General features: G+C 45.5%; 1 protein-coding gene across 15 annotated transcripts in view; it reads right to left on the reverse strand.

Annotated features, from left to right (window-relative positions):
* The window catches only part of DUSP26 (dual specificity phosphatase 26), a 41,460-nt gene that overhangs the window by 9,143 nt on the left and 5,332 nt on the right, over nt 1-26,985 (reverse strand). For 9 of the 15 annotated variants that reach the window (XM_056363108.1, XM_056363117.1, XM_056363115.1 and 6 more), the window contains 2 exons: nt 19,715-19,788; nt 516-715 (listed from right to left, as the gene is read on the reverse strand). The gene's annotated coding sequence lies outside the window, so the exon portion shown is untranslated. Of the gene's footprint in view, nt 1-515; nt 719-19,714; nt 19,789-26,901; nt 26,921-26,985 lie in introns of those variants that run through there. The other 6 variants (XM_056363111.1, XM_056363109.1, XM_056363106.1 and 3 more) reach the window with 4 other exon arrangements.

Below are 26,985 nucleotides of genomic sequence, written 5' to 3' on the forward strand. Positions count from 1 at the left end.
TTTATGATTACTTAGCGGGGAGACTCTGAATTGCTCGTGGACGCATTTTGCCTGTCATCCACTGTCTTGTTAATGTCAGAAGCAGCCTGGGATAGATTTGAGTTGGTACAGCACAAGAAGGAAGAAAAAAAAAATCAAAGAAAAAAACCCCAGCTGAAAAACAGTAAGTTGCTGGCAAAATACGCTGTGAAATCCTAATGCTTTCTGTTTAACTGTTCCCTTCAGCTTGTCACATCTTGTTAGCAGAGCAGGCTGGGGCACAGTCCAAGCCTTCTTGAAGCTGGTGGGAGGTTTGCTGTTGACCTGATACTCATTGTGTTTCAACGCTCGGAAAGACGTCAAATGGAAGAGAACTACCCGCATCCCCCCAGAAAGGAGCACAGCCGAGACATTCACGATCCCCATTAGCAAGGAGTTTGAGCTACACTTTTTGAAGGCTAAGATGAAAGGTCATATCTGTCTTGCATAGCAAAGCGATCTTCAAAATAGAGCCAATCAATGCTAGAAACCAGTACCTCAAAGGCAGAGGGTTGGGAGCATGGCACATGTCTGTCTGGACGGCTCAGTGACACGCCAACGTATCTGCACAGTGCAGCTCAAATCCATGTGTGCAAAGCTGCACGCTCCCAGCACGGAGTGCTGATCAGTCTGCATGACACCTCTGACTCTAGAAGCTCAAGTTTTGCTCTTGCAAATCCAAAATCCTTAGGGAAATCTGCTTGGGAGAAAAAAGGAATTATATTTACGTCAGGGTGGAAATTGGGGCCAAGTCCCTAGGAAATTCACACTGACTTCATTCAGGGAGGCTGGGACTTGTCTGTGATTATGTCTCTTCTCGAGTGTTCTTGGACCAAGAGCTAGTCATTATGAACGTGGACACGCAGCAGCACTGTCTTTTTCAGGCCTGTGGCTGCTGTTAACACAAGGCATTTCTATTCACTGTGTCTGTGGTACTAAGAACTGCAGCAGCCCGGCTACAATTTCTGAAGCAGCAAGAACAGCTTAGGAGCTCAAATATAAAGTCAGTGAGAGTTGGGCACCTAATTCATTTCAATCTTCTTTCTAATTCCTAGCCTTAGGGCTTTGAGGAAGTGGTTGGTTTGATTTGATGAAGAAAAAAGCTGCTCCATTAGCAGGTCTGATGTTTGAGAGGTTTCTTTCAGCCTGTGATGAATCCCAGCACCCTCCATCAGGCCACACTTGCTGCTAGATCCTATTTTCCCTTCAGTGACATTATGTCTTAAACAGGCTTTCACTGTAATAACATTTGCAGTAATGAAATCACCCGGCTGTATGGTCTTCTTTTAACAGCAAAAATATCTGAGTTGGCTACAAAGGGAGATTTAAATGTCACACAGAATGTGCTGTATGTGTCCATCAGAAGATAAGGTTTCTCTTTGTTGATGAACGGAGACGCAATGGTGACTGCTGGGCGTGCGGAGCACAAAGGCTCACCCAGGCTCCTTGAATAGGGAATGAGAAGGCTCGGCGGGTGGGGGAGCGGGGCATGGGGTAAGGGAAACACGGCTAATACAGAAAGCTTTTAAAATCCTATACTGGCTATAGGGCTTCTAAAGATGTAACAATGGCAAGGCACTAAATTTGCAAGTGAAATGAATCAAAATCAGCTCCTCTCTTTCCTTCTGAGTTCAGGGCTTGCTCTCGAACAGCAGCTGGCTGGACGGGATTGGGAAGTGAGGAAGGGAAGGATCGCTAAACTGGGAAAGAACAATCCCAGCAATGATGCTCTAGAAAGCTTGTAGAGGCCTCGGCAAGCCAACAGTTGAGGGACGCAAACTCCAATACCCAAGGATCCAGGAGAGTGGCACGGCTCCACTCACACTCAGCCCCTCCAGCACTCCCTAGCCCCGATGGCCAGCTGCCCTCCACGCAGTGGCAAGGAGATGTGCCTCTAGTGCCCACCTCAAACAAAGCCGCCCGGATCTCCAGCAGGAACCCTTAACCACCCTCCTGCCTTGGCTGTATGAGAACGATGCAGCTACAACCTTTGCGTTGCTTATCCAAGTTAACAAGCAGGACACCCCTGAAGTCCGTGTCTCAGCACCAGCGTGAAACCAGCCCAAATGAGACCAGAATCCACATGTGAACTTCATATCTGCATAGGATATTCAGCTCATTATGAAATGAAAAATGTCAGCAGGGGGGAAAAATTGCACTGGGTCAACCCAGAATGAACAATTTAAGTTAACTAACTGCAACAAAATGTTTTGCCATTTCTTAACTAGTTCATTTTCTTAGGACAAATGCAGGCACATTGGCTCTCCCCAGTAGACAGAAATTCTGATTTTCATTGCAGGCAGTCAGGTTTATGTGGGTCTGATTTGCTGCAGCTGATTAGACCCCAAACTGATACTTCAAATTAGATTGTCAGGAATAGCCCTCCTTTTGAAAATTTGGCTGCTTGATTTCATAGTATGGGAGTTTGTTCTTGCTTATCCCCAGGAAAGCTCTCACTTGATTGATTGATTTATTCCAATAAAAAGCTAAAAATTCCCAGTTCCATCAAAGCCAGTTGTAAAACTCTCAACATCTTAAAGACAGGATTTTACCAGCACACTTAGCTGTGCCTCAGGGTTATTGGTTTTTTTCTCTCTCTTTTTTTTTTTTTTTTATTATTATTATTATTTTGAGAAACAGCTCTGTCAACAACTTGAAGGGTTACATTAGAAACCATTGCATTTCGCTGCTGGCTCTTAATGGTAACATGACTTGTACCTCCAGCTTGGCTTTCCATCTGCTGCTAGCAGAGACAGTAATGTTACAGTCAACATGGAAAGTACTCATGTTCCAAGGAGAGGATAGTAATAATGTAAGAAGGAAAACATATTAGAGCTGATGATTTAGCCTCAGAAAGGGCAGATCCTATCGTCTGGTATGCCCTATAGCACGGCTATGAAAAGAATAACCTTTCCTCTGCAGGAATGTTTGGTGCAATGGGAAGAGGGACCAATTTTCCACCTCTCTTTTTTGCAAGAATGATAATTTTAGCAAAAGAAGTAAAGGTCATGAAGGACAAAAGATTGGGAGGTGGTAAAAAACAAACCTTCTCCTTCCTCCCCAAAGACCTGACAGTCTGAGCTGCTTTGCCTAATAGAAACAGGCAGCAAAGAACATTTTGGCTTTAATAATTCTGATTATTCCACAGTATTGTGAAATAAATTAGAAATCCAAATGAAATCAGTGTCCCATGGCACTAGGAAATGTACAGTCACAGAATGCAGGTATCTAAATCTATCCTGAGTTCTGTCTTGCATAGACAAGACAGAAAATAATAGAAAATATGCTTAGAAACAGGAGAGAAAATTAAAGCATACACTTCTGCACAGTGACTGCTGCAAAGTCATGCAGGGAGCTGAAGCAAAACCAGCCCTGAACCTGAGCCTCCTGCACACCTCCAACGCCACAGCTTTCCTCTTTCTAACTCTTCTGTAACTGATGAGCATGTTTCCCTGTTCCCCCTCTGCCCTTCTCCTGAGGGATATGCAGCTGTGATGACTTGACTCGGAAGCTTCGGCAGCTCTCAGTCACTCGGGAACCGAGGGCCTTCGGAGCTGGGAAATGCCAAGGGATCGGACACTTAACAGGCTGTGAAATCCATGAAGATTTGATGCGGCCCCAGGGGCGTCGGTGTGGCTTCCATAGAGACGCTGCCCCATGGGAGAGATCTGACTGTAAGCAGGAAAGAAACTTGCTTTTATTTACAGTAAGGGAGCAGAAAATCCCCAGCCCTCACCATAAGGGCCAGCGTTAACCCTGAGCACAGCATTTGAAGATCCAGAGGTCGGTAACAGCTGTTCACGAAGCCGGTGAGCAGGAAGACCATTCATACAGCCACATAAGAGAACAAGGACCAAAAATAGACCTTCTCATAGAGGCAGCTATTTATCAGTCTCCTCATCCATCACGCTGAAGGATGAAAGGCCAAATAAATGACCCTGCTACTGGCCGCTATTATTCCAGCGCTACACAGAGGAAGGCACTTGGCTGAGCCTGGGGGGCCAGAGCCTGCCTTGCAGAAAGCACTTGGACTAACAGGCAATGACAGCAGGTAAACAAGCGTGTCCAGGTGAGGCCGTCCTGGAGAGGGGAGTCTCTGCTGTGCAGTGGCTCTTGGCTGACTTATGCTGCCCAGAGGTAGCAGGTGGAATGAAGCTCTTCCTCCAACTCCACAACTTGTTTCTCAGCCACAACAGTGCTAACCTGGTCTCAATGGGCTGTTATCTCCCCACACAGACCTGGGAGAGCCAGTGCTCGAGCAAAAGCCGTTCCTCCCTCTTCTCAGCGCAATAGCAAATGCAGAATTAGTGGCATCTGTTTGATCACGGTCATCCCTGTTCTGCCAAGGGGTACGTTTTCCACCGTCCAGTCCTCCTTTCACAGCCAGTCCTGGAGCTATGGCAGAAATCCAAAGAGCAGCCATCAGTGCAGGACCTACCTTTATCTTCTGCATGCACCTGGCAGGCATTCATGGAAATATTCTCACAGCTGAGGTTGACAGCGCTTTAGCAAGGGAGGATGAGCCACCTGCAGCCGGTGTTCAAATGAATGCCCATGGGAGAGAAGCGTAACAGCAAGTGCTGCCATACCCATCATTAAAATGCAGAAAGTGGGACACAGAGACACTAAAGGAAAAACCCACAAAGATCTTTTGCAAGGTCCTAAGTCTTACCAGGCGACTCACAAAGGGAAACTATCTCACTCTTGAGTCACTGCCTGAAGGACCCCATCTCTGTTAATTGCCTTTCCTGCATATGCACAAATAGTGGTGTTGATTGCACTCTGTTAGATGGCCCCTGTGCGCTTTGGGCAGTACCAGCCAAGCATTGCAAAGTCCATCTATCTTCACGTTTCTTGCTTTCACTGATATACAATGTCACATGGAAGCTTGAGGCAGAGCAGGAAATTAAAGCAGATTTCCCAGTGTGATCCCTTTCTCCGAATCCCTCCTCACCTCGCCTCACCAGCGGGCTTACACAAACTCACCGGGGCAAATCTCGGCCGGTGTGGCACTGCATGGCTGAAGGAGAACCGGAGCAGTATCAAAAGGCTGGGCTGTATTTGTATGACAACCAGCTCTGGTATTTGCAGGATCACATCCCCGAGCTATGAGATACACATGCACGGGGGCAGACAGTGCCTGCTTCAAAGAATTTGCACATAAGTAGCCAAAGGAGAATAGAAAGGAAACATGTCTGTTTTACAGGTAGAGAGCTGAGGCAGGAAGAGATTAGCCGACTTGCACCATTTGTGTAAGAAAATTGACTCAATTCAGGAAAAAAAGTAAGCTCTCCTAAGCCAAAGCCCTTACCTACCATGACATCCTTGTCAGTCACCCGGACACCTGACTGCAAGCACCTGCTGTGGCAGCACAGGCCAGCGTGCCAGTGGCATCCTCTTCTCTAACACAGGGTTTAAGAGCTGCAGCTCTGCATCATGCAGTCCCTTTTTTGGCTTTACTGCCATCATATGCTGACAGATACTTTACGAGCCTGGGGACCCAACTCCTTCTGTTCACTTCAAAATCACTTTGTTGAGCAAACAGAGGCAAGGGGTGAGCAGAGCTGGTGCGTCTCCCAGGCAAGGCTGGGCTCTTTTGGGTTGAATCTTTTGTTCTTTTCCCTCACTGCTTCTGCTGGCTTTGGCGATCTTTCTTCATAAGTTTCCCAAAAGTGACAAGGGCAATTTATTATGTGCGCACAAGGCCTTGGGAATCTCCTGGAGACATATCATTCCTGCTATTATCCTCCTCACATGAGGAGCCGTTGTTCTTGTCAAGCTTGCTTGCTTCCTCCCTTGCAAAGAGAAGAAAGGATGCTGGGGATTTTTCATTAATCATTTTTACGCCAAGAGCTGCAGCTCCCGTCTGCATTCTGATCACTTCTGATCTCTGCCACCATTTTTCATGGTAGCACTTATGAGGATTGTTTTATGCTGCTGGTTCGAGGTGCGTTAATGACCAACCATTCAGTGTCCAGAGCAAAGCCTTAAATTTAATGTACACTCCAGTGGGGAAAAATCTATTACAGCTATACATCTTCTTTCTTGCTGTTCTTCTTCAAGGAAGGTGCCAGTTGCAAAGTGGGGGCGGGGGGTGAGGGGGAAAGGCTGGCAGGAGGAGTTTGGTTTATGGTGAAAAGGAGGAAGAAGCAAGCAGAGGTTTCTGCGCTTGAGCTAGGGCTTGGAGCTGTCACGGTTGAAAACTGGAAGAGCCAGTCAAGGCATGGCCAAGTGGGAAGGGACAATATTGCCAAAACATAATGATTCCAGCTGATGAGAGCTCAGTGTGTCCTAATTTCTGGTCCATGAGGTTTACCTCATGCTGCTTCTGACGGTGCGCCAGGGTCTCTGAGGCTGATCCCTGACAGACTGCTCTTCTTTTCTGTGTGCCTTGGGACAGCACCAAGCGCAGAGCGCTTCCTTCACGCTCATGGCCTCTCCACACGATCTCTCAGGACAACAAAGCCAGTCTGCAAGGTTACACAAGGCTGAGGCTGAATTAGCTTTGTCCTGCTCAGGCTTTGATTTCTTCACCTCCCTGGACAGTCCCAGTTTCTAAAAACCGCATTTATGAGTCCAATAGGTGATTATTAATAATGAAAAAAAGCCTACTTCTGTCACCTGAGCTCCAAGTCCTTTAGAAAGGCAGCAGGACCAAGCAGCGTTCTCCCATTTCCTCTCCAGAGAATGGTGAAAATGTGCTGTATCTAAAAATAACACTAAAACTGGACCTTGAATACGTCCCTTCCTTTTGCTGTGTCTCTGGACTCTTCCCAGCTACTGTCTATCTTGTGTGCTAATTTTGTGCTGGCTCTCTCTGCAGCAGAACGTCAGAGCCTGATCCTGGCATCTGGGATCAATGCCCCTTCCTTAATGTGCACACACTGGCGCCTCTGTCCATGCAGAATTAATCTCAAATGTAATCTTGTCTTTTTACACGAGCGCCGGGAACTGGCTCCTACTCTGTGTGTATGTGACTGAATACACACTGCATTGTAATTCAGACCCTTTGACGTCTCATTTTAATACAAAAAGTGTAAAACATAGGAGCAAGACATTGGAAAAGACTTTCTGGACCGTGAAGTTCAGCTCTTTGAGATACAATCTCATTCATACCCTACCAAATTTTCTCTCAAAACTGTCAGACTTCCTCTCCCACTGCCCTTAGTCCAGGATCAGTCCTTCCAATGTGTAGGAGTCTCTCTAATTTCCATTGTAAGTTTACCCACAGTGAAGTTGCTCTTATACTAACAGTGTCCTCTAGCTTAAATAGCAACTTCCATGCTAACATTAACAACAATAACAGTTAATTACGAGCCTAGAGGGGCTGTTGCTGGGACCAAAAATAACCCTGGTAAGCTCAATGTATTCAAGCTGCAGGACAGTAATAAATAACAGCTCAGGTTTATCAGGAATAAAATGGCTTGTCCCAGTCAGAGAGTCCAGGAGGGAGCAGAGATGCTGCAATGAGCGGAAAGCGGCGAGGCAAGCTCCTAGGGCACTGCTCAATGCGGGTGCAGTTGGACAAAGAAAAATGCAAGGAGGAAAGGAAAGAAACCTCATTCCCCTGTGTGGAGCAATTTACAGACAGCTGCTCGGTTCCCTGGGACCAGGCGGAAAAGGGGGAGAAATACGTTCTCGCTGCCTTTCAGGCTGGACCTACCTCAAACTCGTTAATGTCAATAGGAGGGAAATTGAACTGAGCTTTGTTGTAACCCTAATGAATCCTTTGCCGGTTACAGTAAATTTATTCTTTTGATTTCCCTTTCTCCCCCCATCTTGTTTCATGTGGGCTTTTTTTTTTTTCTCCCCCTTTTATTTAATGTTCCTTTTCTGGCAGCTTCTTCTTTTTATTTCTCTCCAATTTAAAACACAGTTAAAAAGCTGTGGTTGATTCCAATTAAATACCCCCTTTGGGATTACTAAAACACACACACTCACACACACACAAAGACCCCCTCTTTGATTGTTTCCACAGCAACGTATTTAAATATCTCATTCACAGTGTCCAAGTGAAGAGCTGAAGGATTTGGAGAAGCTCTTTTTCTGCTCGCTCACCTCCCTCCTCCCCCAAATTACTCATGCTATAGTTGTAACTGGTGTGATACACATATTGCACTTGCCAAGCTTTGGCTAGAATGCAGAATATATCTGAAATATGTCTACATACTCCTGGAATTCCAGAGGAGGAGGAGAATTAAGCCAATAATGTATGTCTTACAATAATACAGAGCTATTGTAATTACCTAGGAATGGTGGGAATGATAGGAAATTATCATGTCAGCAACAAGACAGGCCAAATTCTGCCATTCACTAAACAGCATATCTATAAAGTCACTCTGCTGGGAATCGTAGGGCTGTGTTTGCGAGGAGGTGGTTAAGAAAGAAGTGGAAAGGGGCTGAGCTCACGCGGTGCAGTTAACAAGAAATAATGGCAAACTATAGGTGAAGAAACTAATCTTTTGAGATCTGTCTTTCCCCATCGCAGATGCAGGACTCAGTTTCCCACTTACTCTTGCACCGCAACAGATGTGTGTATCTGAGCTTTCTGTGGGGTTAGTTCTGAGGCGTTCTGGTGGGCTCGGCAGCTTCCCTACTGAAAATAGAGTCTCATCTTGGCAAGACATAGTCAAGATGACTTTCTGAAAGGTGGGGTAAGGAACACAGCCTGTCTCTTCCTTTGTCGGTGCTTCCCTTGTGTGTGCCAGATTCCCACTAAACCCAGTGAGAATCTAATGGAGACAACTGGGCCTTCAAACATAGATTTCAGGAGATAAAGGGAGTTTCCCTCTCCTTTTCAGCAGAAAGGTCTTAAAGTTGAATGCAGAACCACACTGAGAATAGTAACCCAGTCACGAGGAAGGCTCAGTCTGTGAAATTCGTGTGCTAAGCTCTCCAGCACAGTCTCAGCAGTCGCTGGAAGAGCTGATTCAGAAATGTCCAGAAGTTCACTCTTTCTCTGCCCACAAAGTTCTTACAGAACACAAAACTACAGTGACTTTTCCGCTTGAAATCTTTCAAGTGTCTTGTCACATATTTCTGCAGGAAGCGCTTGCATTTTCCTTTCCGCTGTTGGCTCAGCAATCTGCTGTGTGTGCACGCAGCTTGTTCTGTCCTCCTGCAGTGCAAATATCCCAGGGGCTGCAGCTGGTACACAGGGCTAAGCCGGGATCTCGGGGTTCGTTCCCCACGAAGAAGTTCACCTGTGAGTGGTCTCTGTCAGCTTCTTTCACAAGGCCTTGGAGAGGCCGGACAGACTGCAGCTGGTGCGGTTTTAGCTGTTCACAGCTCTCAGCTTCTTCGGGATGGGAAGGAAAGGTCAGACCTCTCTGTGGCTGTGAGCCGCTCCCGAGGTGGCTGCAGTCATGTGTGAGTTTGTGTAGTGGCATGCTGCTGTGTGTAGTAGCGTGTGTCTGTGTTACTACATGTATCTGGTGGCACTTACGTATACGGAGGGTGATGGGGGCACATCTGCTCCAGCTCCAGCTCTGCTAGGTGAAGACAGAGGTAACACCATATCTTACAGGCAGCCAAGCGTGTTCACAGAGTTGCACATCACAGATCCAGCCACGTGTGTAGTGCTGGATCTGCAGTTTGCCTATGGACCTGCACATGAGCAATCTATAAACCCACTTTAAACACAGATGCAAGCAGGGTGGGAGGAGACGGCAGCACCTGCTGTGCCCTTGACATTTCTTCCTTCCTTCTCTGCTGAAGAAGCTGATTCCAGTGTGAACTGGTTGCTTTGCGGCTGTTAAATATTAGTTCTGCTTTAACAAAGGTGGTATTTTATCATTAAGTGTTCTGTCTCCAAGGAGGAAAAAAGCCCAAAACCAAAAGTGCATGAGTCAAATCATCATTGCAGTAATGAGTGGCGAACTCCTACAAGGCACTCATTTCACCTGCTGTTCTTTTCCCTTTCTGTTGCTTTGTGTTCACTCACTTCCTCGCTGCAAGAAACACGACTTCTGGCTGAGCTTTCCACACCCACACAATTGGCCAAATTTAAGGTATGAACATTTACAATGCAGACAGGCAGGTTTATGTGTGGCCAGCACGATTCCTGCTTGCTTTTGAGCGTTTCACATAGAAGGTGAGGCCTCTGTCTTGTCTGTCGTTTATGAACTGTTTTTCTTTAGGAAACAAACAGCAGATGTAAACGTGTCATTTTTTTTTCAGAGGAAAAATATCTGACCTCTTTGGGTTTGGTCATGCAGACTGGCATTCTTTGCAGCTCTTCAGGCCTGTTTCCTAATCTGTGAGGTTACAAAACAGCGTGGGCTCTGGGGCTGTCTCCAAAGAGCAGGGAAAGGAATAATGAATTTAGCGGATGTGTGATCTACTTGTTAAAAGAGCTCGGTATCCAACACGAGCTCTTGAGTGACCTGGTCTCATACTTCTGTTCCTTAATGGAAGCAAACCAGCTCTGGAGCTCTCTCCTTTTGGGGCTCCTCCTTAATCCCACTGAAGACAATGCATCAGAGCCCAGGACTCCTTTTAGCCACTGCTGATTTAACACAGAGTCCATCTGCAGTTTTCATTTCCCCTTGTTCTTCTTGTCCTGGAAGCTTTGAGGCAGGAGCAACTTTCAAACAGATCTGGAAAGATTCCTTAGAGATGAGGGCTCTGCAAACCTCCTGATAAATTTCTGCGTGTGTGTGTGCGTAAAGTAACATTGTCTGGTTTTGTTATTTTATTGTGGGTCTCAGCTCTGATTTTTTCTTACAATTTTAGCGGTTGAATCATGGCAAGAACATCACAATTTCCATTTTTCTTAAAAAAGGAGACAGAGAATGACAAAAGCTTGAAAACGTGAAGCAAGAGCAACTTGCAGAATCAGAAATTAGAAGATGAAGCTGCCACATGTATTATAGCATCGTTAAACTTGTAACTTTTTAAAAAGAGATCAAAATATTTCTGGAAGACACTCATAATTTCTCAATGCTTGGTAGAGACCATAGAGACTTGTGAAATAGTTCACATTTGTAAATATTTTATTCCTATGACTAAAACCCATGTGATTCAAGCACACATTGCTCCATGTTCTAGTACAAGGACTGAATAATAAATGACCGTGTTGGAAACTACCTCACCAGAAAACAGAACAAAACAACTTCACTGTGCATTATCTGACTATGAGAAGTGAGATGCTGGTAGGAGAGAGAAGGAAGACTCCTGTTCATTGTAGATCTACTCAGGGAACTCTGCAAAGACAAACATTTCATGCAACTTCCCCTTTCACCTGTTTTATTCCATTGCTGGGCTGTCATTTCAGCAACGTCTTTAACAAACAAAAACCTTATGTGAAGTTAATAGTAATTGCAGGAATTTATCACAATTGCCAATCAAGGTGTGTTGGTAAGACTCATCCTTCTTGTTTAAATTAGCTTTCACTGCACATAGACCACAAGTTGTCTGTAGGAAATAAATCCCAGGGAAATTACAGCTTTCATGGTGTTACATGACCTCAACAGCCACCTTGCAGCTTAATTCCTCTCCTCAGATACTTGGGTGGCCTATTACAGCTGTTTTCTGGAGTAGAAGAGGACAATAGCCCTCAACACAAAGCCTGAAATAATTCTCTCTGTTTCTGAATGCAGTGAGGATATCAAACAAAATGCAGGCTCGCCTTGGACAGTTTTGTAAACGAATGTGAGAACAGAAAGCCCTGGCCATGTTTACACCTTGGTCTGGTTTGCTGCTCCAAACCACGCTGCTGGCACAAATTCTGCTTTTGGCTGTGCTGATACAGCGACTTTTTTAAATGGAGACAAAACTGACACACCTACAGGCAAAATTCAAGTGTGCACACAGATGCAAATGCTTCCTCCTAGACAATTAATGCACAGAGATTTTTTACTCTCTGCTGATAATGGTGCCATGAGGAAGGTCCTTAGCTGATAGATATCAGCTGGAGATCTGACTCCGTAGGAGAGAAGGTGAGCAATTCAAACCAATAAAGGGTTGATGATTTCATTCTGCTGATAAAAGTCTATATTCCTGTCGCGTCCAGAGTTATTCTGCCAAGCACATATTCCTATTCCTAGGTTTTAGCCAAGTACATATGTCAGGAGCTATACGAACCACAGACTGATACACTTGAGAAATTAAATTAGATCGTAAAACTGCCTAGGGATTGCTGACTCTTTCCCTTGACCTAGCTGTGCATTTGGAAACAATTTATTGCTCAAGTTTTACATCTGAACATGCCCCTTTGTTTGAAGAAGAGCCCTGGCTCGTGCAGACGTGCCATGAGACTGGGACCACCTGTAGGGTAACATTAGAGAAACCAACAGGGCCACATCAAACCGTTCTCTGATTCTGTCTTACATTTCCATCTTAGATGAGTATCTGTTGCAATCAGCAGGAATCCTTCCGCTGACTTCACTGGCTTTCAGTAAGATCTGTTATTTTTAAAGGATTTTCAGCATCTAACTGCCGTTGATTTCAATGCCTGTTAGGCACCTAAATTAATTTTACAATTCTAGGCTTCAGTGATTTTTACATTGGGATAGCCTGTTAACTTGCAGTAGGGCTATTCCTGTTACACATTGCTGCGGGTAAGCTAAGGAGAGTCGGTACAGCTCCCCTGTAAGGCCTTGCTCAGCTCTGGGACAGCTTATCCTGCAATCTAACGCACCCAGCGGGGGTGATCCCATCATCCCAGCACAGCTCCTTCTCCACCTCGTCCTGTTTTCCTGCTGCTGCCTCCAGCACTGCTCCTGAACCATACTCCTGCTCCCATGTTTACTGATTGGCTCTTGTCTGATTCCGACACCTATTCCGAAAAAGGAGTGATTAATTAATAGGGCTCATCATTTTACAGGAGCTACATAAGCAAACACCTTTCCCCGCATCTGTGAATTTTCAGAGTGCCGTTCTTCCTTCCAAGGTACCCAAGTGACAGCTGCTTAAAAATCATACAGATGCCTGGCAGCTCAAACAGGAGACTGCACTGTGTCGACTAGTGCGTTAACAGAAGTAAATGCACTTAACAATTTACCTTTCCCTGGCACAATATGGAGCCTGTCATTTGTCAGGAAGTGGTGGAGCTGTGAACACACTGGGGTGTTATGAAAAAAATAACTTGGGCTCCAGCCCTCCTGACAGGAGTTGCTCAAGGGAAACGCAAAAGAAAAAAAGGAAAAGCAGCTGATATTTAATGGCTTAAGGATCAGGGAAGACACTGGGTGAAAAATAAAATGGAGTTTATGGAATAATTGCTTCTATGCACGCTTGTCTGTTCCAGAGGATGAGCCACATCAGCTCTCATAAACTGTCACAACTGATGGAGTGATTTAAAATTGCAGTGGAGCAGTACAAAAGGAATTTAAAGAGCTGTGAATAATTACTGTTGTGGGTGGCTGCGGGCTGTGCAGGCAGTGACTTGCAGATGAGACAAGCTCTGCACTGCTGCTAGCACTGTAGCTACCAGCAAGGTCTCCTATTCCCCCATCTGGAAGGACGACTGCAGACAGTGACAGTCCTTAAAAAAATCTTAACAGGGACTGCATGCAGCATGCACAGACATAATGTTCCTTTTATTTACTCCCCGCAAACTGGGAGTCACTCCACCAAGCCAGTGCATTTGTGCTTGTGTACAAATCTAGCATCAATTTTGCAGAGATGTGGTGATGTTATGGGTAAAAATGAGGTGTTGGAGGTCTTTGTCTGGATCCTGGCCCTACACCCAAAACGCTAAATGCGGCACTGAGAGGTGAACCACCAACTATGATGGCCAAGTTCAAGACAGCAGTGAGGCATGCACATCACATACTATTTAGGGGTGTAATATCAAGTAGGTAGTAACGTCGTCTGCTAGAGGTGATTTATGCAAGAATTGCAACTACTTCCCTCCACTAACTGTAGGGGCAGTTCCATTAGCGGTCTCTGTCTCAAACCTGTATATAATCTGGATGCAGTCCCAGGCACAAACACAGGCTGGGCAGAGAATGCACTGACAGCAGCCCTGAGGAGGACTTGGGGGCTCTGGCTGATGAGAAACCCAACATGATCCAGCAATGTGCACTTGCAGCCCAGAAAGCCAATTGTATCCTGGGCTGCATCAAAAGAAGCGCGGCCAGCAGTTGAGGGAGGGGATTCTCCCCCTCTGCTCTGGTGAGACCCCACCTGCAGTTCTGTGTTCAGCTCTGGGCCCCCAACATAAGGAGGACATGGACCTGTTGGAGCAAGTCCAGAGGAGGGCCGTGAAGACGATGGGAGGGCTGGAGCACCTCTGCTATGAGGACAGGCTGCAAGAGCTGGGGTTGTTCAGCCTGGAGGAGGCTCTGGGGAGACCTTAGACCAGCCTCCCAGTACCTACAGGGGCCTACAAAAAGGTGGAAAGGGAATTTTACAAGGGCATGTAGCGCTAGAACAAGGGGTAATGGCTTTAAACTGAAAGAGGTAGATTTAGATTAGGTATAACGAAGAAATTCTTCACTATGAGAGTGGTGAGGCGCTGGCACAGGCTGTCCGGAGCAGCTGTGTGTGCCCCATCCCTGGCAGTGCCCAGGGCTCGGCTGGATGGGGCTGGGGGCACCCTGGGCTGGTGGGAGGGGTCCCTGCCTGTGGCAGTGGGGTTAGAACTAGATGATGTTTAAGGTCCCTTCCAGCCCAACCCATTCTATGATTAAATCCTGGTACACCTTGAAGCCTTGATAAGATACTGGAATTCTGCACAGCTCCATTCAATTCTATTCTGATGCTTATGGACAGTCACCAATGTGTTGCCCTGTTACCAAGGTGTCAAACCCGGATCACTCTCCAGAACCGACCTCCTATGCAATCCTGTTTGCCCCTTCAGCTTTTAAGCCCGTAAGCTCATACCTCACACATTTTCCACAGTATGAGGCCTCATACTGAGGTCTTGTTCTCAGCTGGGGTCTGTAAACACAGTCATACTATAAATACTACCACAATCCTGACAGTTTCTTCAAAGCCATATAAGTACAGAGCATCCACAGGTCAGGAGCACAAAATTATGAGCTCTGTTGGGTGATTTCTCTAGCAGTTAATGAGGTATAAAGCAAACAAGTACTTTAAAAGGGGTCTGATAGTTAAAGGAGCTTCACAGCAGCAAACATCTGGAGGAACACTGTGCCCTTTGATTATCTGCAATGTTTCCTTGAGCTCACTTTGGTCCATAAACCAAGCCCTCAAGCCACACTTCCTCCCAAAGTCTGCACTCCCTGCCTGCGACCTGTAACCTGGTATCTCCTCCTAATTAAAGTCAGCAGACCTGTAATGTCCACTTTGTAAACAATTTCCAGTTCAGCGGTGTGGAGGTGGGGATGGACACCTAGTATATCACTGGAGACAAAGAGGACTCCGCATTTCAAAGTGGGGAGGGGAGTATCCAAGGGATGTGAAATTAAAAAGCCAGAACAGAAGAGGCTATCATTTAAATTCACTGGTTTCAATTTTGCGAGGTGCTTCTTAGCTGCTGCTAAATATGCTGAGAGGGGCTGAGAGATAAATGGGTCAAGCTTAGCCTCTGTCAGCACTCTTGCATCTCTAAATCTCCAGGATCCTTCCATTGCTGTGATTGTTTACTGGGTTCCCAGACTTAGGGAGGCATTTCCTGCATAAAAAATAGTACCTCCCTGCTTCCTCCAGACAGTCTCTTTCTTTGGTCAGCAGCCACTGAGGAAGAAAGTTTTCCGTGCAGACAGATTACATTTCCTCACCCTAAAATATCTACAAATTAATAGAAAGAGGGAGGATAGGAAGAGGGTGCTTTATGGAGGCTGCCGGGCACAGCATGCGCTGATCCTCTCCAGCCCTCAGCCCACACTGAGGAAGGGCACTGCAGAGCAGAGACGCAGTGACAGAATTGGTCTCGTCTTCAGCAGCTGCAAGACCTGGTCCACGCTCGGCATCCACACAGCCGAGCAGGCACCGGGCGCTGCGGCAGCCCAAGGGTGTTTAGGCAGCAGGCAGGCAGGCAGGCAGCTCTGCGGTGAAACATTCGAGTGGTCTTGGCACTTGCCGAAGCCATGAGGTGAGTCGGTGCGGGACGGAGGAGAGACCACTGCACTCACTTCAGCTCTAGTAATTCTGCCCCCAGGCCAAGGCTGAGGCACAGGAGCCATTGCCCTCTGTCAGACGGCTCCAGGGCCGCGAGCGGGACCTGCCTGCCTGCAGCTGCCACGTTTGTGCCTACGGTCTGGGCACTGGGTTATTAGAGTTACTTTGAAAAAGTCATCAGCTGCCTACTGCTAATCGGAGAGTATGAGAAGTTACTGGTTACGCATCACTGCCTGCTGTCTCTCCAAAGATTGTTGATTACTCTGATATGACACGTAGTGGCTGTGGCTGTGCCGGTGCCATGACAAACCCGACACCCTCACAGCTCTGTCAGGAGCGGGAGGCACTGCTGCTATTTGGTCCAAAAAGCCCTTTGCTTGCTTCTGAGAAAAAACACAAAACCACAGCAGAAGAAACACTGGTGTCATTGTAATATAAAGCAGTCAGGGCTCTGTCCAACCCGTCATAAACGTTGGTAGAAGTGCAGTGGCTGTGAAAAATAGAGATGGTGAAGACTGCTGGGGTAGGGAGAAACCTTGAAGTTGCAGGAGAAAAAACAGCACGAGATTTAAGGCTGTAGGACCATAGCGATCAGCGTCCCCTGCAGCCAGTGCTGGATGTTAGGATCTACCCCTCACTGCGTACCCCAGACTCTCAGATCGGGGCAATGCAGGGAAAGCTTAACCCTTGTATTTTTAAGTTAGTACAGGGATAAAATAGCAGACTGAAGCACACACTCCTTTTAACTACTGCTGTTTTCCAAATGCGATTCCTCCATCTTTCAAGTACTAAAAAGGTCTCCAGGTCTAGAAGAGCTCAAATAAAAGTTGTTCTACTCCCCCAAGCATCTGCTTCATGTCCTGGCTTTCTCGGCTTGCTTTAAATGACTATCTCCCGCACTTTGTTAATTACGTGATTACAGCATCCATTGACAATGAGAAAATTAAAACTCCATGCTGCCTTTCAGACAACACTTTATTACTCTGCAAAAGAGGCTGAATGCAATTTAGCAAAGCGCTGTGCTGAACAACCGGAATTGTTCTCTTCCACAGGCTTCCTCCTCCACTCCCACTGTTTCCCCAGAGACCACAGTGTTTGCAGAGGCTTAATAAAGCAGGAAAGAGAGCAGGTGTGAAAGGAAACATCAATTACCATTAGCCCTGACAATCCTGGACGATCCCACCCATGGAGAAGGAGCAATGGCAGTCAATTCTGTCTTTCTTTCTATGCAGATAATTAAGTGCTTTGCTTTGCTTGTAAAGGCAAAGCTGGTTAGGACTTTGGGATAGAGGGAAGGCAGGGATTACTGTTAGCAATATCTGTGCTACAGTTGTGACTGTAGGCCTGGACTGAGTTCAGACTTCCAGAAACAATCCCCCTCTTGAAGATTTTGCAACCTAAACACATCGGAGCACTAACAGTTCTGTCCGTACAACTCTCATTGCAGATGAATTACTGGTCAGATACTCACAGGTGGCAAAGGAGCAGGCCTTCTACAACATGGAATGCTAAAACCTTTGGAGGAGTTGAACATCCAAACAGATTGTGATTATGGACCAGGTTCTCGCAACTCCAGGATCCCCTACAATCGGCGGGCGGGGCAGAAGTGGCACTGGGTTCTCTGGTGATCTGGCCACAGTGCTGAGTGGTTTTCAAAGTCTGGTCCAGAAGGAGTTGCCCAAAGCCTCACTGGCAGTCTTCAATACCGTTTCCTCATTATCATCCTCTTCCCCTGACTTGGACATTTGCTTGCAGGAAATTTCACAGGTCCTCCAATAGCTAATGGGAGGTATTTATTTCCATTCCTTTGGTGCTTCAGTTTTAAGTATAGCAATAATTCAATGTACCTCATTTTGGGGGAAATGAAAGATTATCCTTATTTTCAGCTCATTTTTTTGTGCTTTATTTCTCTCTCTCCCTTTTTTATTGAGCTCTGAACATTAATAATCAGCCCTCATTAATTCAGTTAATTCTTCAAATCCTCATATTCTTCATGCCCAGCACTATAAAGCCAAAGAGGAGACTAATGAAAGCTGAAGAGATGGTTAGAGTTATTAAAAATCAATTTTTTTTATTTGGTAACCTTGGGGGTGTTAATATTCTCATCTCACATCTTCACAGTGTCATTCCTCCCAGAGGAATTCAAAGCTTTGTGGATTTGCCAGATGCAGGAGGGCCTCTTCCGAGTTTCTGGGAACCCTTTAGTTTTAAGGTGTTCTGGTCACACGTAAGTCATAATGTTACAGGACCTTCTCGGGGGCTGCTGACCTCTCTGGAGCACGGGAAGGGGAAGAAGAGCTTTGCAGTCCAGAAGACTGTTATGCATTGCTATCCGTCCTCCCTACAGGTGCTTTCACTGTGGTCAGCACAGGGGGTGGTCAGGAGGAGACTGCTGTGTGGGAGGGAACCCACCTCCCCCAGTCCTGGCAGGCAGGAGGGCTGCAATTAGCACATTGGCTCTGGCACGGGCAGAGGAGCAGCCTGGGTTCCTGCCTTTCATTTGAGGAGATTAGCGATAATGGAAAATGCAGAACATTAAACAGTGGAGTGATTACATTGCGGAGGAGGACTGGCAGAAAGATTCGTACCAATGAAGGGGTGTGAAAAGGGGTCACAAAGCTGAGTTTACTTCAAGCTTAAAAAGTGAGAGATGTTTTTCAGGTTTTGCAACAATTCATTCCTGTCTTGGGTTTGATCTGACTTCACTCCCTCGGTGTGCCTTTCCTTTTGGCAGCATTTTTAATTCATGAATACATTTGCACGCCCTTTGGTCACCTGTCCTAATGACTTATCCTTCCTATTTCCTTTACTTGGGTAAGTCCAAGTGCCTCCTGCCAGATCCTGCACACTAAACCACAGTCCTAAGCATGAGAAAGGGGAGGAAAACCAGCAAAGAGCAGCAACTCCCAGTTCCCTTTGTAGGTAGGGCACAACAGGGGAGAGGACAGAGCTGGCTTAAGAGCAAGGGAGGAAAAAGGGATCTGAAAAGCTGGCCATGAACACCAGATCTCCAGCTGGTGATCTGTATGGGGTCTGCAGAGGTACACTGTCTGCATGATCTCATACTTGCTATTATCATCTTGTCTGAGACAAGGCACCATGGCAACCAACACATTTTCATTCCCTCGTCTTTACGATGATGTTCCTTTAGTTCCCGAGTCCCTTCTCTGCTGAATGGGTGACAATCCCTTTACCAAATGTCGAGAAACATCCTTTTGTCAGCACCTTCCTTCCCCTAACACACACCTGAGAACAGACCTGGAAAAACACCCTCTTGGGGGGAGTGATCCATCAGCTTTCAGTCCCACTTCTATGGGACAAAAGACTGTGGGTATGGGATGGCCGTGACATTCAGCTCTGTTCCTTCCAGTGCATCTTTGGTGCCTCCCATGTGAGATTTCACCTACCGAGTGACTCTCGAGAGGGTTTCTATTGTGTATGCTGGCCAGGTTCCTGCGGGATTCACTTTTAAATCTCCTTTTCAAACAGATAATTAAAACATAATAGTGTTTACATTACAGATGGAGCTGAGAGAAAAATAATAATAGCAATAATAATCATAAGAAACACTACTTTGCTACTCAGGGGAGTTCGTCAAATGACTCTTGGAGAGGCTTGGCACACTTTAATGAGTTTAAAGAAGAGGATTTACACTAAGTAAACTTACTCAATTGTTCACACACGACTGGTGAGGTGAAGGAAGCGTTCAGAAGCATGCAACTGAAGCAGCTAGCACTGGCTCTGCAGGAGGACAAAATAAAAAAAAAAAAAGGAAAGGGTATTAAAATCTCATAACTTTTATGGTAGTGGATATGTAGAATGGAATTGCACTGCAGAGTCCAGAAGCTATTCTAAATTAATGGCTTGGCTTTTCCAGTCCATTCAAACAAGCTCATTTCATGCAAGATAAATTACAGGACCCTGCCACCCTCACTCCCTGAAGAGAGCTTTCTATAATTCACGATGTGTGTGTAAGGGAATGGACGGTTGGGTTTTCTGACAGATATCCTGTGGCACAATGACCTGCTCTGGAGGCTGTAATATTTGATTCACCCAACACCAGTTAGAACAAGAAGTAGCCTGTCTAAGCAAAAAAGAGGGAAAGGACCAAAAGCAAGCTCCCAGTACAGCCAGCTAAAACAACCCCATGAAAAGTAAAAAAGACTTGCTGTATGGCAATTGCATGGCTGCCTCAAGCCTGATTTTGTGGGACAAAACAAGAAGCTTCATTTGGTAGTAGCATCTAGTAGAGGAGAGGTGGCTTGAGGACTGGCCTGATCTTAATTCCACTGCAGAAGAAATAAAAGACAGCCCTAACCTAACAGAGATGAGAAATCCAGTAGCTGTAATGCTGAGATTCCTTTTCTCCCCCTTTCTAGTGGCATTAAAATTGGCTCAATCAACCTAAACAGCCCATTATTAGAGCTATGAGCTTGACTCCCTGCTTTTCTTTCTTTGGAAAGGCTTGAGAGGCAATAGCAAATATCCAGTGGACTTTGCCTCAAAGCACACTCCTGTTCCCCTTCTGCCAACACCATCTCTGTCACTCCTGTGCTATGTTTTTGTCACCCATTTGAGCCACTTAATTACATTCTCTTTTCTTTTGGAAACAGCTGACATGTAATTATTTTCATGATTAACACTCTTGTGCAGCTAATTGTAATTATACCTTATAATCACAGTTGTGATCGTCAATTACTCATCTTTGCCTCATTTGAATGTTTTTCTTTATCTGAGTTTCTGGAAGTTGTCTTGACTGAAAACACATACACAACAAACTAGCCCAACTTCCCAAACTTCTCTGTTTTTCTCCAGAGGGATTAATTTGAGGCCACAATAATGAATAAAGGCCAGATCGTTGGCTGGTGTAAATCAATGCAGCTTCACTTGTGTCAACACAGCAATGATGATTTATAGCACTTGAGATGTCAGATATTTTACTAAGAAAATAGTGTCATCTAAGAAAATATATCTGCCTTAGAACCACTCTATGATATAGTTTCCATGTATTGAGCAATGCATATTTTTTCTTTTTATACCTCTATCCTCTTATATATTTTGGAGAACCAAGAAAAATCAAACCATCCTGTATACTTGCTATGTTGTATATTATGCAGCATTTTGAAAGGCTTTTCATTCTACACCTTGAAAATACACAGGGGACTGATTCTCCTTTTGCTCATGTCAATTTTTATGTGGCGTAGCTGTCAATCTGAATTGAGCAGCTCCTGGTTTACACCCTAGTGTGTGCAAACTGCGTCAGACATCGGATGAATATACAGTTTTACAGGGAGGATACTAGAATAAATTCTAACCCAAGCCACATACAGGAAGCTCAGTAGTCCAAGCTACATACTTACGACTTAGAGAACAATATGATTTTCAGCTCAAAAACTGGTCAGTGTTTTGCTAGGCTTGCCTCTAAACCATGGTGACAGGTGGCAATAGATTTATTAATTGTAGTGGGTGCCCAGGAGCTTAGATTCAGGACTTAATGGACCTGAACTATGCTGGGTGATGTGGAAATACAAAATGTGAAAGCCTGATGGAAAATTGTCAGTGCAGTTTCCTTGCTCCATCCTTCTCTGCCCTCTTTAGGCAAGTGCTTTAATTCTGTGCACTGGGCTGCAGGCTGGGCCTTCCCAGCCAGAGCATGTGGTGCTTTGAAAATCATTCCCCATTCCCAAAGAATTGGATGAATGAATAAAGAGGTGAACTCCCAACCTGGAGATTACTGCTGCATTAATAAAGCAACTGTGAACGAATTGTCTCAGCTGCCTGAGCCAACTAGGATTATTAAACCAGGTCCCTGATTTAATTAGAGTGCTTAAAACTCATGCTAAAAACAAAAATGCAGCTCTCAGCTAGAACACAAGCTTTGTGCGTGAAGGGTCGCTGCAAAGGTCAACTCTTCCCACAGTATATTCATGATTATTGAATCAAATGCTACGGTGGAACTGGAGGGCTCCACTGAGAGGGGGCAGGGAGGGAGAGCTGTTGTCCCTGCGCTACAGCTCTGAGCACTGCCTGAGGCCAGCAGACAATACAGATTATTTCTGCCTGCCCAGCAATTTGCATGAAATGGCCTGAAAGAACAGTGTCTACATTGAATTAAAACAAAATGCACATGCACCAGAACTGCCAGCCCTGTTACAAGGCAAACAGGGCGATCCAGGACAGAACGGCATGACTTAAATCTTCCCCGGGCCCAGAGAGCCTCCCTGCAAGGTGGCCTGGGATGCGCTGACAGGGTGACATGTTAGCAAAATTACTGAGCTGTGCTTCCTTGCATCAGCAGAAGTTTGTGACACCCTGAACTGGCAATATAGTTTCCCACCAGTGCCAATTCAATTAGATGCCCCCTGCCTGACAAGCAGAAAATGGACCTAAAGTAATGCCTTGTAACTGACTAAGCATTACACACTATTTATTCTTTAACTCTTAGTCTGGATTTGAACTGTGACTACAGGAAAAAGCCACCACTGCCCATGACTGTAGCTGTGAGCTGATAGGAAGCTTCTTTCCTTTTGAAGAAAATCAATTTTCAGACTTCAAAGGCTCCATACCTCAACTGCTTTTTCCTGGCCCAAGACTCTGCTGCATGGTTTTCCACAACTGACTAAAACTATCAGCATGACTGGCAGTTACTACAGCTTCTGAAAACTGCCATAAATTATACTTCTGCCTTTTCTGCCAGCCTAGCCAGCATTGGTACCCCAGCTGCATCCTCCGTAACATACCAGGTCTGAGATCAAAGCACAAACTCCCTTTAAAAATGGCAAGCACTGGAAAAAGTAAAGGCAAATTAAGCTTCACAAACAAAAAGTTAAATGATTCTGTTGTTATCTGAGTAGTTTCCAAATGTACCCATCAAAGTTTGGAGAATTATTTTAATTGATAGCTACAGATTAACAATAAGATAAATAGAGAGATTAGAAAACACCCGTTACACTCAGCTGAGGCTGTAGGAAATCTTCAAGTCTCAGCTAATTGTTCCATTTTGCAGTTTTAATTAAGTGCAGCCTCCTGAACTGAACTATTCCAGATAGCGCCTGAGCCTGTGCGTACCAGCTCACCCAGAGTTTCCCGGATATACTTTTAACTCCTCGGAACCAGCTTCTGACCTTAAGGACCGAGTTGGACAGTAATTATGCTGGGTGAGATGCATCGTTATGCAGAGAACTAGCATGCAAATGATGGATTTAAAGGAGTATCTACAGGGTCAGCTACAGGCAGGTGTGAGCCAGCTCCAGTCCAAACGAGGTGGACCAGTTTTAGAGCGATGCTGAGCCCAGCGTAAAATTCCCAGCCTCTCAGAAGAGTTTACTAGCCCGGTGCTGGCACTGCACCAGTACCTCTGTACGGTTTCCACTTGAGGCCTGGCTCACATCCAGCTGGCCCCGAGCGTGGGCAAAGCACGCTTACAGCTGTAGGCATAACCTGACAGCTCTGCACCGTGCAGAGACGTGGTGTTGTTTTCCCACACAGGTTTAGTTTTCACCAGTTGTACACTTCACCTCTAAAAACAGGTATCACCCCCCAAGGAGCCAGGTATCACCAGGCTCCTAATTTCAGGAGTTTGATGCTATCCCACACAGAGAAGGAAAGTTAATTTAAAGGAGGCTGATGACAGCACAGCCTGGGTGGGCTCACGCAGCCCTGCACAGTGATGTGACATGTCCTGTTACTGGTCTCATGAGTAACAAAGTCCTGCTTTGTCAGGCTCCAACTGGAGTGACCGGGGCTGGACTGGGACACTATTGCATCCCGGGACTGGAGGTTTTCCAGGCTGCACCTTGTCGGAGCAGGGAGGCTGCCCTGGGCGGCCTCACCTCTGCCCTCTGCGATCCCAGCGCTGTCTTTGACAGCTGCATTGCCGTAACCATCTCTGCAGCACAGCAAGCTCATTTCACAAACTGACTCTAATAACTACACACAAAATGGCCTGTTCATCGAGGCCAAGGGTTCCATTTACTCCTGAAACGTTACTTGGAAGAGGAAACGGTACATTTAATTAAGCATCTTGTTATGCTAGGCACGAAGGATTAAGCAGCATGGCAATTTCAGGAGACTTGGCACCATGGTGCCAAGAACAGTACTGGTGGCTGTCTGAGTTTGATGGGATTCTGGCTCCATGGAAAGGAGGTGTTTGCAGTTTTCTGCAAGGCGTTTCCTCTGGTCTCTCTAATACTGCTTGGTCTTGGGATTTATGAGAATCTTCCCAGATTACTACTGACTTCATATATGACACCCTTAAAATATGCAGTCATGCCCCTCCGTGTGTCCCCACCTCCATCTGTAAAATGAAGAAAATGGTAAATGCTTTGAGTTCTAGGAATAAAACACCCTCTTCGCTTTCTACCCTTTCAGCCACTGAAGCCGAGAATATAAAGTACAGCTCTTCTGCTGGTTACAATGTGGGAATACACAACTGTAAATACTTCTGATATACAGTGCTGTGAGAGGAAAATCAGGCCCAATTCATGCTAATGCAGGACCCACTGAAATTCACAGGCTGGATTAGGTCACCATCTGGACTATGGCTCTGTCAGTCTCAAACTGCCTTCAACACTGAATGTTTTAAAGAGAAGACACAGCCCAGTGAGTATATATGCTACGATACAATTGTCTTATCATCTCTGCACTCAGGGGTGCCTGCACAGAAGTTCTCATTCACACAGGGATAATTATTAAACTGATATGGTCGGCTCCTCCTCACTCCAAGCTGCTTCTGCTCCTAAGCTAGGTCTGGCTCTGAATTGCTCACGAGAGGAATTTGTCTTGCAACTATGAGTCTATGGAGACGTGCTTTGAACCCAGACATTTTAGAGAGCAAGGTGATGGAAATATCCCCCTATATAGCAGTATTTCCTTATATCCATTCAACTTCTAAGGTTGATGGTCAGGCAGAGGACATCACTGCAGTTAAGAAAGAATGAAATACAAGAACTTCACAAGAAAAGCTCTAGGGAACAAGGGGGAGCCAGGAAGGAGGGTTGAGATATATAGTTATAGCTGACATAATGAAGAGAGAAATGCAGCTTGGAGCTGACAGGGAGGGAACAAATAGGAAGAGCTCCCATAACAGAAAAGAACTGCAGATTTGGTTATTGCAGTCCTATTTGCCCATTTACTACCACAGAAGGTACAAACCTCTGCCTTTCACTGTAAATGAAGACGGACATGGATGTGTGCTGGCAGGCAGTCTCACACAGAGGGCATTCCTGCACACTAATGTACTCCAAGGAGCCCTGAGCTTGCACTTAATCGGAGGAAAATACACCAATTCACACATCCTGTTGTTGCTCCAGGTCACCCTGACAAAGCCAGCAGCTGGTGCTCTGGGACTGGGTTGATGGTATATTATACCTGCCACTCTTTATTTGTTAGGGCAGCAAGAGTTTTGCATTAACACGGTAACTCACGACGCTGTATTTAGGAGACAACAGAGGAGATGCGCTGTGTGGTTGTAATGCATCTTTTGGCATGCATTAAGGGGATTCATCTTATCATCACTGTTCAGCAAAGTTTTTAACCATGCCCTTAACTTTATACAGCAAATAAAACCAGAGCAATCAACAGGAGTCCTTTGTGTATATATTCACATGGTCACAGATCTTTTTTATGGAACATCATTTAAAGCACTGTTATACCAATAAAAATACCTAAAAAACTACCTAGAGACCAACCAACAACGCATTTGCATTTCCTACCTGTCTGTGTTACTGATTGAGACATTTTGCACAGCCTGTACCTTAGGTGTGTGGGTGAAGAACAGCACAGGTAGGATCATGTGTACGGAGTATGTGCACCCTGAGAACTGATGTTCATGTTCCTGCACATGTTCTCTTCAGGCTCCCTCTGCACCAGTGATGCTTCTTTGATCACACTAAAATCAGAAGCATCTTCCAAAAATTCAGGTTGTATTAAAAGTCTTATCCTTAATCCCTCAACTTGAGTGTATTGATAAGAAAATACCAATTAAGTTTCATATTCCCATGCTGGACCTGTAGTCAGAGACTAAGGAGATTATGTGATCATTCTAATTTCACACCCAGGAATGTTAAATAGTTATAACTTTATCTCATTCAAACAGCAATGGCCTGTGAGCTCCAGGGTCCTTTTGGCCTATTTGTTGCTACCACTTGCAGATGTCCCCTGACCTTCAATCGAAACAACCTGGGTGGCCTCTCTGTACCTTCAAAAGAAGGATTTCTGCAAGAGAAACAGTGGTAGCATGCATTAGCAGTCTGACTATACCAGTATCAAAGTGCTTCAACCCGAGTCCTCAAGACAGACCCAAGCATGGATGACAATGTTAATGAACAGCTGCCAGCACCAGAAACTATAGCTCTGCTGCCTAATTGCATGAGACAAGAATATAAGCGGATGCTTGCTAAGGTAGCAGGAGACAAAGAAGGGTTTTCATACACCTGAGTCTACCAGGCACACCTAAGATCAGGCAGGAGCAATAGGACATATTTGCAAGAGAGACCTCCAAACCATGTGAAAGGGCTTGCAGTTGTAGGATTTTCTCTAGTTTGCTACCGATTTATGTAAAGTGAAATGACAAACATGGTTTAGGGGAAGTTTTATTACCAGCCATCCGTAAAAGCCTGGGAAAACAAGGATTGAACTAGGAAATCCTGCAAAGACTGATCATTTTCCCTTCTAAAATCAAGGTAAATCTGGTGGGGATTTGGAAATACAAACAGACTAGCTCAGAAACTCACAATCCTGCTCATACTGGCCAGGCAGAGGATGAGGTGAGCCTTAAAACTGTTGATTGGTTTAGTGCATCTCTATTAGGCACCTAAAAGCTGGATGTAAAGGTAAGCAATACAACAACACTACCTTCTTCCTGTTGCTCTGCCATCTTCCATCCCTCTTCATTTTTTCATGTACCCGTTAGCCTCCGGGCCTGCATAAGATCTGAAG

This window comes from Falco biarmicus, chromosome 18 (assembly GCF_023638135.1).
Source record: "Falco biarmicus isolate bFalBia1 chromosome 18, bFalBia1.pri, whole genome shotgun sequence".
Classification (NCBI taxonomy): Eukaryota; Metazoa; Chordata; class Aves; order Falconiformes; family Falconidae; genus Falco; species Falco biarmicus.